Raw genomic sequence first — 14443 nt, 5'->3', positions numbered from 1 at the left:
TTGGATCCAACGTGGAGAAAGTTAAGTGAATCTCTGTGTGGCCAAAGCTGTGAGGTACAACGTTGCAGAGCACATGAAGAAAACTAGTCTGCATGAGAGAGAAAAGAGAGAGTAAGGAGCAGAGAAGAGACATGGACAGAAGAGATTCCTGGGTTTCGAGTGTCCTGAGAAGAGTCACATTGCTGCCTTCATTCTATGACATGTCTATTTCTCTATAAACAATGGGGGAGCTTGAGCGTCATTTTCCTTTAACCTAGTTTGACTTTTGTTCCTTGCAACAAAAGAGAATTACTCAAAAGCAAACATCAGCCTTTATTGTTTATTGCTTGTTTAGTTAGCCATCTTCCCCATCCCTGGCTTCTTCTCTGGGGAACTGGGGCTCAGGACACATGGTATGTGCTCTGTGTGCCTGTGAGGGACATTAATGCTGGTAACAGTGTTAGGCTTGTGTGCAGAATACACACAAGCGTAAATTGGCTGTTTGATCTCTCCAGAGGCTTCAAGAATCTCTGGAGATCCAAGGCAACAGCTCCTGTGTCCCTTCTTGTGCCCTGGGGGTGGGCAGAAGGCAGGAATGGGGGCTGAGTCTTAGACTCCATTCCATTTGCTGCTTTAGGAGCCCACAGAGGACATCAGACACTTGTAGGTAGCTTTGGGCCCAGTGTGGAAGCCCAATTGAGTCATGCCCCTGCAGGGACCTGGCCAACCCTGCCACAGTCTCAAGACTGCGTCTGCTGCTGTTAGGGGCTCTTTTATTCCCAGAGTTTGATGACAGAAACCCATTGCCATGTGGCTCCAGACTTTCCAGAGAAATGGGACCCAGTCCCAGCAGACCAGCACACTTGACATTTGAAGAGCCAAGACATCCATCCTCGTTCCAATCAACTCACAAATGTGTCTGGAAAATGTGTGTGGCATCCTTTAGAAATGTCAGACCCTGGCCAGGAGCGGAGGGTGGGAGTGTTCTGTTGTCACTCTTCAGGGACGGCCCAGTCCAGAAGTGGAAACCCCAGCCCTTTTGCCTTTGGACACAGGGTGTTTCCCAACACCACGAAGGGCAAAGCAGGTTAGGCTGTAAGGTCTGAAAAAGGCACAAGTACTCAGCCTCACAGTTTTAGCCCTTCCTTCCTTTCTTTTTTATTTACTTTATTTATTTATTTATTTATTTTTTGCTGGGCTGGAATTTGAACCCAGGGCCTCACACACATGCTAGGCAAGCACTCTACACCTTCAGCCCTTTTGATTTTCCCATCTGTAGAGGTTTCTGGAAGTCATGCAGCCTTGTCACTCTCTTTTGTTGTTTATTTTCCTCTCTTTTTTTGTTTTATTATTGCATGTGTGAGGATATTTTATGTTAATTTGAAAATATGTATTATTATATCTGTTTGGGACTTATTTTTATTTATATAATGAAAACTACCCCCCTCTGTCTCTGTCCCCTGTCTACCCAGTGTTCCCCGTCCCCACACATTTACTACCCTGCAGTTTCTTGTTTCTCTTTGTAGAGTTAATTTATGCAAATACAAGTAAATACAAATGCATATATTCTTATTTCTCTCCCCTTTCTGACATAAAAGGTAGCATACTATATACACACTGTAGGGCACCTGGCTTTTTTCACTTAACAATCTGCCTTCAGGATTTTTCCAATCCTACATTCTCAGTGGCAGATTATTCAAGAGTGTAGACATCATCATTTATGGAGCCGGTCCCCTCCTGATGGCAGGTTCAGTTGTCTATCACCAACAATGGTTCAGTAAGTAACCATGTGCAAATGTCATTTCACACTTGCAGAGGATTGATCGCATTGATGGTACTAGTCATTGCCTCTCCCTTGACCCCTGACCCTTGATTTGGCTGCTGCTCTCACTAAAGAGGCAGTGTATGTATTTCCTTGCCCGCACTTCCCCATGTAACTTGCTTAGCAGAGGGTGCAAGCGGCAGCTTTCAAAGCTCTTGAAGTTTCCATTTCCTCTTGTTTGCCTGCAAATGCCATGAAGCATGCCTGGGCGAGCCCAAGAACATGCTAGCCTGCTGGAGGACGATGGCAGATATGAGCTGAGCTACATTGCTCAGCGTAGGCTGTCACAGGTAAGCTGACCGCTGGTCAATCCACCTGCTAGCTGCAGACACACGAGAAAACTTAACCACGCCGAACCTCATCTAAATCAAGTCAGCAGAACCACTTGACCAACAACTAATAAGCAATAGTAAGCAGATGTTACTTTAAGGCACCAAAATTTGGGATGACTGGTTATGTGGCAATAGCTGACTGAGACAAGGTCCACTATTTATGCAAGTGGGATAAATTCCCAGAAGAGGAAGTGCTGGATCAGAGTATGCACGGTTGACATTTTTTTGGGGGGGGGGAGGGGGCGGGTACTGGGGTTTGAATTCAGGGCCTTGTGCTTGCTAGGCAGACATTCTACCACTTGAGCCACACCTCCAGCCTCGCATCTGAAATCCTGATAGATATTGTCAACTTCTTTGCATAAGGGTTGGACTAGTTTATACTCTTATAGGCAGTGTGTGAGAGCACCTGTTTGTGGATCACCTCACCATCATAGCACATTATTAAATTTTCAGACTTTTATCAATCTGCTATGTGAAAAATACCTCAGTAGAGTTTTATTTGCCTTTTTTTTTTTCCTAAGGCAAGGTCTCAATATGTAGCCCAGGCTGCAGGCTGGTCTGGAGCTCACAATTCTGCTGTTTCAGCCTCCAGAGTGCTGGGATCACAGGCCTGTGTCACTGCCCAGCTTTGTATTTTCTTATTATGAGTGAGAGTAAGCAACACTTCACGGGTCTAAAAGCAACTTGTACTTCCTTCTTAGTAAACTCTGTGTCTATATCTTTTGCATTTTTTGTCCTACTGGGTCAATGGCATTTTTCTTACTGGTTCCTAGGAACTCTATCTTGGAGAGCAGCCTTTTGCCTGTGATCATCTTTCCTTGAAATCATCTACCCCAGATGAGAAGCCTAAAAGGAAGCAGAGAGGAGAAAACACAGAAAGTAGAACTCGGGTGGAAAATAACTTCTACTTAAATGATCAGCAATTCACACAGTCATGCACAGCTTGAGGACATTTCAGTCAACAACAGACTGCATATAAGACGATGGTTCCATAAGATTATATTGGAGCTGAAAAATTCCTAGGGCCTAGTGACATTGCAACCGCCATAATGTCATACGTAAGACAAGGCATTACTCATGTGTTTGCGATGTTGGCATAAAGAAGCCTACTTCGCCGCCGTACATTTACATACAGTACATAACACTTGATAATGATAATAAATGGCTGATACTACTTTATTACTTACTACACTACACTTTTTATCATTATTTTAGCGTATATTCCTTCTACTTATTACAAAAAAAAGTATGCTGTAAAACAGTATTCCATATTACACCAGAAGCAGCCTCCTATATCTTGTGCTCACTGCTTCACTTAATTGCACCTGATAGACCTGGACCATCTAGATTTGTGTGAGTATACTCAGATGTTCAAACAATGATGTAATCACTTAACAACATGTTTTCTTAGAACATGTCACCATCGTTAAGTGACACATGACTATATTGAGCACTTTTTTTAGTTCGGGGCTCTGAGTTGGGCATCCCAACATATTCAGAAAAGAAAATATATGACACAATACTCAAGGAATGTTCTAAAGATGACTCGTGTCAAATCCCTATATACATCTACCCATAGTCCCTGCTTAAGGGGTAGGCTAGGGACCATATAAAATCCTATGACCCAAACTTCTTGGCCACTGCTGATTGGCTAGGGCCACATATGTGATCTAGGGTGGAACCAATCCCTAACCTGGACTGAACCAATTAGATTCTTTTCTGAGATTTTGAACTCAGGACATTAAAATCAGAGAATCATGGGCCCTGAAGCTATCAGACTATTTTGCAGAGCCCACAGTGCCATTTTGGGGAGTCAAACTAAGCCACATACAATCAGACAAATGAGCCAAGGAAGAGATAGTGAGTGGAGACAGGACACAGCAGTCCCCACAGGGAGGCACAACCATGGGCTTCAGAGCAAGGAGAGACACACAGACCTCAGCTACACTTGTAAGCTCTTTCCAGGGCTTGGTTCCCTACCCTCATGACCCCTAAACAGTTTTCCTATATTTGGGTTTTATGAGGGACCTCCCTATTCTGGTCCTTAGCCTCCTGTTTCCTTGAGTTAATTTAAGTAGAGTTCTGAACTTTGGCATCAAGACTGTCCTAAGACAAAGTATTTTCATATCAACAGGGAACAATCATAAAGCATTTTCATCTTGGATGACATATGTCTGCTTTTAAGAGTTTTGTGGTGGGGCAAGGGATGTGGCTTAGTGGCAGAGCACTTGCCTAGCATGAGTGGGGAGGCTCTGAGTTCCATCCCTAGCACCGCAAAAACAAAAACCAAGAGTGTTTTCGTTGCCATCACCCCTTGTTTATAGCTGAAGAAAGTAAGAAGGGAGAACTTGGGGGCTTGGCCAAAGTCACCCTGACCACAGAGGACAGAGCTCTGCTGCCAGCTGGAGGTGTCTGCTGCCAAATGGGCTTCTCCCTCCTCCCCACCTTTCTGTCTTCAGGCCAAAGCATTATACAAGCCTGTGCTAAATCATGCTGTGAGGCTCCAAGTGCTGGCCAGTTCCCAGGAGAGGGTGACCAATACAGGCAAGGGTAGTCACTGGGCCGCCTGGCCCCAAATGACCTCTCTGGCTCCCACCAGCCTCCCCAACACATACTCAGCATTGCCTCCCAGTCCTTTGTATCTATTTCTGCATACAAGCACCCTTCCTTAAAGGAGGGCTGGTGCACTAAAGGAAAATCAGAGTACTGGTCACCAAATGGGACACACTTGGTCTGAAGGCCCTTACAGAGGCCTGGCCATCTCTTCAGGAGTGCACCCAGCCATGAACTCCATGCAGGGATCCCGCTTCCCACCTACCCATCATCCCCCATATTTCACACAGGAAGTGGGAGAAGGAAGATGCTAAACAGAATGGTCCTTCTTCTTCCATCCAGGTACCCTCTCTCCCCCAGCAACCATCAGCCCCTCCAACCTCAAATGGCCTCAAGTTTCCCTCCAAAGTAGGATCCTGATATTCAAATGGGGAGGGCCAGGCTTTGAGGGGGCAAGGGAAGGGCTGCAGGGAGGCTGGGAGAGCTTCTACCATGTAGGTCTCCACACTGGGGGAAACTCTCAGACCTCCCCTGTAGGGACAAACAAAATCTGCTTGAACCCAATCTTTCCTAAGCACCCACTAAGTGCCAGATATCCCACAGGCCCTTGAAGCGGGTTCTAGAGGCTTCCCGGTGCCTTGACTACAGGGGGAGGGAAGCAGTTATTAAACTTACCAAGCAGGACGGCCTCCCCTCCCCCTCTTGCTTCCCTCCCCCTCCCCCATGACTCACTTTTTATCTTTCGCCAATTACAGTTTTAAACATTTAGGCTATTGCTGTTTTAGTTTTAAAATTTGTTAGGCTCAATTGATGCCACTTAGTAAAACCTCTATTCCAAATGAAGCCAAATGAGAACTAAAACACTGCAAGCAATAAAACGCGGGCGTTTCATTTGGGCCCGTTGCCTTTTCGATTGTTTGCATAAATGAATCCGAGAGAATTCTGGAGCCTGTCTCAGGGTCGGGGCGAGGGAGGGGAGCGATTCCTTCAAATGCTCCTGAGGTCTGGCAGCTGGCTCAACACCCTGGCCACTCAAGTCTGGAAGAGCAGGTTCCTATGCAGCTGGCGATCCGACCCGTGAGCCTCTGAAGCAGGTCACTGTATCCCCCGGCAATGCCCTCGCTGACCCTCGGCTGATGGTAGGCGCCACCCGGCCTTCCAACAACAGCGTGGCCAATGCTTCCTGCTGCCTGGCCTAGCACCCTGGCAGGCCCTGCTTCAGCTGGTTGCAGCCACCTACGGCCACTGCACAGTGTACAATAAATAGATGTTGAACTGAACTGGCTGTAACCTGTAACCTGAAAATATACCCCTACTGCCACCTGCCCTGACTCCAGGGGGCAGAAGAGAAAGAGGAAGGGGAGGAGGCGGCAGAGGGGATCCTGAGCTGCTAATTCAGTGTCTGGTGTTAGGGAGGTGGCTGTCAAGCAGGTCAGAGAAGTTCCTTGTTCATGAGCCCAGGACCCGAGCTGTAAGTTGGGCCTCTCAGGGTCCCTTGGGAGGTGACATCTGGGGTTCCCAGGCTGGCACTGTCTGTGCTGGGGAAGAGGGAAGAGAATACCATGAGGACCCAGAGCCTGAGAGAGGAGACTAAGGCAGCAGCAATGGCTACAGTGATGAGACAGTGACTAAGGGCGGGCATACAGCTTGCCAAGCGATTTGGCTGTCCTCACGCCAACAATAAAGGCCCAGTGTCTGGCAGGAGATGGAGATGCAGTGCGCAGAGGGACACCTTACTACTGACCCTGGCCAAGAGCCACAGGCATCAGGAACAAAGGAGGAGAGCAGACAGAGTGGGGCAAAGGTGTCCTTCAGAGGTTCAGGGAAAGGACTTCAGCGGGGTGGGAGGTGGGGCAGAGTGATCTGGAGAGGAAGGGCAGGATGAGATGGAGTAGAATAAAATTCATGTGGAGGACCAGGATTAGGGGTGGGGATTACCCTAATGAAGGAGTCTATTATGTTTGGAATAATCTCTCAAAGCAAGTGGAAATAAAGTACAATCAGTGGTGGAAACTTCTGGAACAATTTAAGGGAAACTGGACAAAACCCCTAGAGACTATAATCAAATGGCATCTGGCATCCTGCTGGTTCCTGGAATGGAATCCATGACCCAATGGCATAAGTTATTCTCTGTCATAGCCCAGGGTGTCTGGAAGCAGACACTCAGATGGAGTTTGGGGGTAAAGGGAATTAGTGAGACTTCAACCTCATGAAAAGAAAGAGGAAGGAAAACAGGACTGGGCAGAGCGGAAAGTGGACCTGAGAGTGGAAAGTGCCCTACGGAGTCTCGAGTAACCTGGAGGAGGGAGTTCTGGAACGTCCAGAAACATCCAGTACAGCATCCTACCCTCAGCCAAAATGGTGGGGCCTCTGTAACAGCCCACCGTCCCAGCTCAGCCACCAGATATGGGGGAGAGTGCAGCCTTGAACAAAGTGCCATCGCTGAAGGCCTGACAGCTGGAGGCTGTCTGCAGATGGCAAGGCCCACAGCTGGGCAGCCAGGAGAGTATGGGCAGAGCTCCTCGGAGGCAGCCACCTCCTCTCCTCTCCCTGAACGTCTAGGCTCCTAGCACATCTGGACAGATAAAGCTCTTTTTTTTCCTCTGAGCCTGGGTGTCACCTCACCATTCCTCCAGAAGCTAGTGTGTCTGGATCTCAGCCTGACCTGAATCCAGCCTCATGTTTCTGATTTTCTGACTTACTCCAGATCCACAGATAAGATGAGAACTCTGGTCTGACTTCTATCTTGTCCTTTCCTCCTCCACGTTGGCTCTGCAGCCCAGTAACCAGCAGCCATCGCAGCTTACCCCTGCAGGGGGCCTGATGCTTACGGCGGCTTGTTCGGGAGTTGGCCTTGCGTCTGCAATGCTGTTTATTAGCCTTTATTGTGTTGCCCACCAGGACAATGGCCAGTTTAGGATCAGCCTGGGATGAGCCCTGCTACGGTTAAATAGGACAAACCAATCAGGACCACAAAACGGCTGCTGCTTGGCCCATCAACTGCGGTGAACATGGTCCTCACCAGCTTCCGCCTCAGCCCCCCTTCCTCCCAAGCCTTGCCGGTGACCAGCTGTTACTTGTTTCACAGCCATGTAGCTTCACCTCCAAAGAATCCAGAGCCCCAGCTCCACTTTCCAGCCTTGCTGGTATAACAGGCACGTTCTCCAGATACCCGCCAACTTCCGGGTTTGCTGAGGCTGCTCAGAAACACAACTTCTCTCTCTGGATTAATTTTAAGGGTCCTGAAGAGGAACCAAGCAGGTCTTAGGCAATGTGAGACTGTGCCAAACACTCTGGGCCAACCCCATCCCTCATTTCTCCTCTGATGTCTGTCCTAACCTCCCTGGTTAGGACAACCCTAGAAGCCTAACTTGGGTAGTTACTTTCTCTGGCACAAATTATATCACAAAAAGACCAGTGCAGCCAGGAGCCACGTCTGCTTATGTGGTAGCAGAAAGGAATGCATAAAGCATTTCTCTGTATGAACTGGGGGTGTGGCACACCCAAGTGAAGTGCACATAAACAGAGGCAGCCAACCCCAGCTCCCTCAAGAAGGGGCTTGGTTAGAGCTGCCCAGTCCACACTTGCTTGTACCTTGGGTTAGCAAGAAACTGTGGGCTTCCAAGGACAGCATCCTGAAAGAAGTCTCCTACAGACCTACTTAACCCCCATTACATCCATTCCCTGATATACTTTTGACCTTGGGAAAATAGTGCAAATTTGAATTTTTACTCACTGATCAAATATTTACCCTGTGAGCTGCCAGTCTGGCTGTGCCTGATTTCCAGGATTCTCCACGGTTGTATTAGATGAATTAGCATTTTATGGTTGGCCTGCTGAGTGACGATTGGAAAGTGAGAGAAGACCAGAGGTAGCAGCCCCAGAAATTCTCATGAAGAAAGGGTTCAGTTTAGTCTTGACACCTCTCCCAAAGAACTCATGAAATATTTTAAAACACACCTTCAGAATCTGTTATCTGAGAAAATGGGTTCATGGCTCATACCATTATGCTTTGCCACATAAACTTGAGGAAATCAGGTCATCTCCGTGAGCCTCAGTACCTTATTAGTATCATGGGTACAATAATATGGACCCCATTGTAAGGCTATTGCAAAGATCAAAAGAAATACTAATGGCAACAGAAATATATAAAGCACTAAATGCAGAGTTGTCTAAGAATAGAAACCAGGGCATTTTAAAACATGGCCCCAAATTCTTTGATGCTCCTCCCATCAAGAACTGGGGAATCTGTGTTCCCTCCCCTTGAATCTGAATGCGTTCATGACTGCTTCAACCTATTCACTATGGCCTGTGTGAGACTGGGTTACTGCTGAATTCTTATGGGATATTTGCTACAAGGAAAGCTCCAGGCAACAACTCATCCCCACCAAGACACCAAACTTGTGAGGGAAGACATCTTAGATCCTTTAGATCTTGTCCACCCACCACTGGGGATATTGAGGGAGCAAGAGAACCAACCAGCTGAGCCTTGCCTGAATTTCCAGCCCACAGATCCTTGTGCACAATAAAATGGGTATGGTTTAATGTGGCTAAGTTTGGAGTGGTTTGTTGTACAGCAGAAGTAACTGAAACAAAAACTACTCACTTGGTACCCCCTTTAATATGTACAATTTTTATGTCTTTATTATCAGTTTCAAAATAAATTAATTTTTTTGGTGGCACTGGGGTCTGAACTCAGGGCCTCATGCTTGCTAGGCAGGTGCTCTTACCTCTTGAGCCGCTCCACCAGCCTAAATTTATTTTTTTAAGAAAACTTTTCATTTTATTAAGTTCCTGTATCTGCCAAGAGACCATATCCCCTTATTTCTTGCCTTATTTCCTCATTCCTACTTGACTAAGTGACAGGGCAAGGTGGGCTTTCTCACGACCCAAATTTGTACTTATGGAACCACAACACGCCCAATGGTCCATGGAACAATGGAACAGTTGATCCCAGGAGTTTTGCTGCACAGTCCTCTGTTTCCATCACAGAACAGTGCTGTGAAGTCTCCAAAAAAGAAACTATCATCATGAGTTCTGGCTGCTTGTAAACGACTTGATAGGAAATTCCTCATTATTCAAGCAGTAAGGTAGAGGGGTGCCTCAGAAAACCACAAATGTCCCCAATTCATTTCTTCTTGACTTTGGAATGCTGGGAACTGTGTCCTTGACTCAGGTTGCCCTTCCTATTTCTACTAACGTGGAAAAAGAAAAAGAAAAAAAAGTTGCCCCTCCCAGGACCTATACCGCCTGGGAGGATTTTGGTGTGGCCTAGAGGGGCGTGAGAAGCATGCCAGTGGTGGCCTGCCGCGGATCTTCAAAATCTGGAAAGTGAGCAACCCGCACCTGGAAAACAGGTTGCTGGCTGCACAGAGCTTTCCAAGTCTGGATCCCGTTGACACTTGCCGGAGCACAGCCTTCTAATTCCAGCCGCTCATGAAAAGGCACGTAGGTCCTCCGTGACGTCAAATCACCCTTTCAACTGAGCATAATTTCTTTCAATGATGGGCTTGGAGGGGGTTCAACGATGGTGGGGTTTTTTCTTTTTAATGAATCATAAACATGCAGATCAGATTTAGTGTTATGACTGTGGTGCACAGAGCGTCACTGTTAATTCTAGCTAAGCGCTGACAGCAGGATCAACCCCTAAACAGCATAGGCAAATACACCGTCCCAGCCCTGGGGGCATAGAGACTACATAATTACAGGTGATGCGCAGCAGTCATTATCATCACCGGAACATCTCAGCCTGGGCATAGCACCCCAGACCCACAGAACCCCCTGGTGTGCCTGCCAGCTCCAGTTACCCCATCTTCCCAGCAGAAGGTGGAGAAAGGTCCCCAAAAGCTGGCCCCAGGTGCCCACTGCCCTGTCCTGAAGACTGCAGCCACAGCAGCTGAGCTTCCTCGGAAGGCTGCAAAGAATGAGCTGGAAGGGCAGGGGCAGAGGGCTGTGCAGAATACATGCCAGATTTTGCTAAATGCCAAGCAGCTGAACAAGTCCCCAGGGCTGAGGATCATTTGGTGTCTCTCATCAAAGGCGGGGAGTAGGAGCTGGAAGTCAGAGTGCTGGGCGGAGTGCCCGGTCACTGTGTGTGCCCCAGCATTGCCTCGGGGGGCCGCAGCAGCCACCACTCTGCTGTTTGCTCAGTAATCAATGAGGGCCTCATAAAACCATGTTTGGGTTTCTCTGGGTTTCTACGCCATCTTTCCAACCAAAGACTGAAAGGAAAACCAAACTCCTGGGGTCTGTTGAACTCTGCCGGGCTCTCCTTCCCCTTCTCTTTCAGCCTGCAAATATTTAATAAGCCTCAGCCACATGCCAGCCTTTGAGTTGGAGCAAAGAGGGCAAAGGAGGAGAGAAAATAGCATCCTCAGAGCTGGAAGGTAAGAAGGTGACTTTAGTCTCCCAGCGCAGTGCTTTCTAGCCAAAGGATGCCATAGTCACCCATTATTACCCATCATTCTTGAGTGCTTGCCTCATGTGCCCCACTTCACATACACTTCGCCCTACTGACGACACCATCAGGTGGGTATTACCACCACCTGCCTGACAGATGAGGAAACCAAGACTCATCTATTGTGTGCCACTCAGAGGCACTGTTCTTTCTGACTCTGAAGCCAGTCTCTTTACCTCAGTGGTCCTCACCCTGGGTTGCACACAAGACTCTCTGGGGAGCTTTTAGGAACCCCCACACCCAGACCACATCCCAGAGCACTGAAGTCTGGGTTTCTGGTGTTGGGAGAGAGACATCGGCACATTTTAAAGCTCCCAAGGTTTGAGCCCCTAGAGAACAAATGCATTGTACCACTATAGTAATCTTTCTTTCCTTCTGTCTTCCCCCCCTTCCCTCCAACAAATATGCACTGAGTGCCCGTGAAATACCAGGCCCATGAATGTTCTGCTGAAGTGGTTCTCAGACGTGTCAAGGGTAATAGAGGAGTGTTCTCCACAATCACCCAGAGTGACAAGGGGTGACCCTGACAGTAGTGGGCTTTCAAGAGGGGCCAGAATGTAGGCAGAAATCCGAGAGCTTTCAGCTCTGCTTACAAACTCCAGAAAAAGTGGAATTTGTTGGTGACTGCTCCAAGCACGGACATTTTATTCCTAAAAGTGGCTTTAATCTCCCAAGGGGGAAAAGATCCACACCAAACCAAGACCTGAGCTCAGCCTCAGGCTCACAGGGCCACCCATAACCAAGGGAGTAGCCAGGGGGGACTCCATCAGCACCCAAAGCCACTGGTGTGGACTTATCCAGGCCAAAGGAGTCCCCATCTCATTGTTAAGAATAGAAAAGTATTGGGGCTGAGTACAGTGGCTCACGCCTGTATTCCTAGCTACTCGGAAGGCTGAGAATGGACAGATCTTGGCTCAAGGCCAACCCAGGCAAATAGTTTGTGAGACCCCCCATCTCCAAAATAACCAGAGCAAAATGGCGTGGAGGTGTGGCCCAAATGGCAGAGCACCAGTTTTGCAAGTGCAAAGCCCTGATGCTGTGCATCAAAGGAAAGCAAGGCTTCCTGTGTTAAGTGTGAGAGAGTGGATTTTCTTGAGCACCGGACAGAAATGTTTTATCTTTAAGACATAATGTGCAAGGAAAACACGAACCCCTCACTTAACCATCATTAAAGAAGGGTTCTTTTCAAGCAATGAACTGACAAGGGAAGTAAACCACACCCCCTGTAAACAAAACAAGAACAAAAGTGTGCCTATTTTTTTAAATAAACCCAGTCTAAACTACACTGCATAGGTTGCCATCACTCTCCTTTTGCTCTGATACTGACAATGGTAACCCTTTCCCTCTGCTTTTGGTATCACAGGAACCTTCCAGACTATGCCCAAACCTGAGCTCCTTCCTCTCTATTCCTGACCCACCCAGGAAAGTCAAAACCAAACAAAAAGGAAAGCAGAAACTGGAAGAATATTAGAGTCATCTGGTGTGTTAGAAGAGTGTGTGAAATTAGAGTAAAGAGGTTCTGATGAGAAACTCATCTGAGTACCTCTATGGTGAAGAGCAGCAGCGAACTTAACAGCAGGAAATTCCTAACATTCGTTAGCTCTTCTAGATTGTTCCAGAAACTTGAGGTTGCTTAAGTCAAGTAATTTCTGAATAAGCAAGATGTCATAGATCATAGTTTTTTTGTTTGTTTGTTTGTTTCCTTTCATTGAAAGCATCAATTTGTATCTTCCAGAAACAGGCCACAGTGCAGGGGCTCTGTAAGAGCTCTCTACCTCTCTGTCAATGTCCCCTTGACACAAATCCCCCAGCAATATTTCCCGGGACTCCAAGTTAGAAAGGGAGAGTAGCTGCCTGACCAGGACCAATGGAGAATGAGGCCTATGCCTTCTCCTTCTCCTCTTCTTTTCTTTTTCTCTTCCATGAAAGTGGACTCCATCCCACCCCACCCATGTCCCCACCTGCCCATGCACCAGTTTAAAAACCAGGGTGGGGGTAGGGCTGACCTGGAAAAAGAGAGCAGTCTTGCAAATAAGACTTGTTCAAGTTACAGAGTAGAGGCCAGCTCTCAGACATGGTTGTGGAGGGAATAGTCGAGAAGCCACTCAGCCACTCAGCAACAGAATTTGGTCAGCACACCTGACCCAGACCCAGGTCCACCAATTTGACTTTGAATTTGAATCACCAAACTTCAAAGATCCATGTACAAGTCGGTACCAACTCAGTCACTGGTAATGGGGCATATTCCCCTCCAGAGGCAGGGCAATCCATGCCTGTCCCTGCCATCCTCTTTGAGGTTCTTGGGAAACTTGAGACAGCGATCAGAGGGTTGTATGTATGTCATGGAAAGCAGAACGAGAAGCCACAGCCAGTGTCTCCACCTAAGTAGCAGTAGATAAAATCCTCCCGATGTTTCCCTCAGACATCTTGACTCTCAGCCAACCATCCTACCTTTAACATAGTCTATCAAACCACCATCACAGTGCAATAGGCCAGGCCAAAGCCTTCCTTGATGTCCTGAGATGGTATCCCTGATGTCCTGGGTAGACTGAGCTGTCACAGCTCTCCCCAGGTCCAATGATGTGAGGGAAGGGGAAATGCTTTGAGAGATCAAATGGTTTGGGACGCATCATCAAGCAGGTTCTTGTTTTACCAAACCTCTTGGCTCTGTAGTCCTCATGAAGGGTCTCTATCAACTGCCTCCAAGTATCACCTGTAAAATAAGTCCCTCGGCCCTTCCCAACCACCTTCTCGGTGCGCAAAGGCTAACTGTCAAACCGATGGAAGATTCTGGATTCGTGGAGAAAGAAAGCCTGAGAGGAGACTGGGGTGTGTGTCATGTCCCACTTCCCCTGAGCATCACATAGGTTGGCATTGCGTAAGGCTGCCCAGAGACCATGTGTCCTGCCCTGATCTGTCACCCTCCAGGGAGCCCTTCCTGACCTTGTGGGAGCCGTCTCTCTGGCTCACACAGGAACTCTGGAATAAGGCAGCGAGCAAGATGTGCACGGTGGGGGCAGAGGACATTTCTCTGAGCTTATTAAAAATCTTTTGTGTGCCATAGAATAAGTCCAGTCTTGTCCGTCTTGCTCCTCCAGCACTTAACTTCTTTAGGCCTGATGAGCTGAAAATGCTTCAGCGAGTCCATGAAACCAAAGACCCTCCTTGGCCTTTGACTGGCTCTGCTTTCCTTTATGTGGCCGTCATAATTAGACAGTGGCCGACCTCGTGGCCCGAGATGCCTGCTCTCACTCTCCACAGCCCTGTCGTGCCTTGGGGGACTCACACACTGTGCCAGGT

Source organism: Castor canadensis, chromosome X (genome assembly GCF_047511655.1).
Source record: "Castor canadensis chromosome X, mCasCan1.hap1v2, whole genome shotgun sequence".
Lineage (NCBI taxonomy): Eukaryota > Metazoa > Chordata > Mammalia > Rodentia > Castoridae > Castor > Castor canadensis.
Note: the sequence above shows the minus strand (reverse complement) of the source record.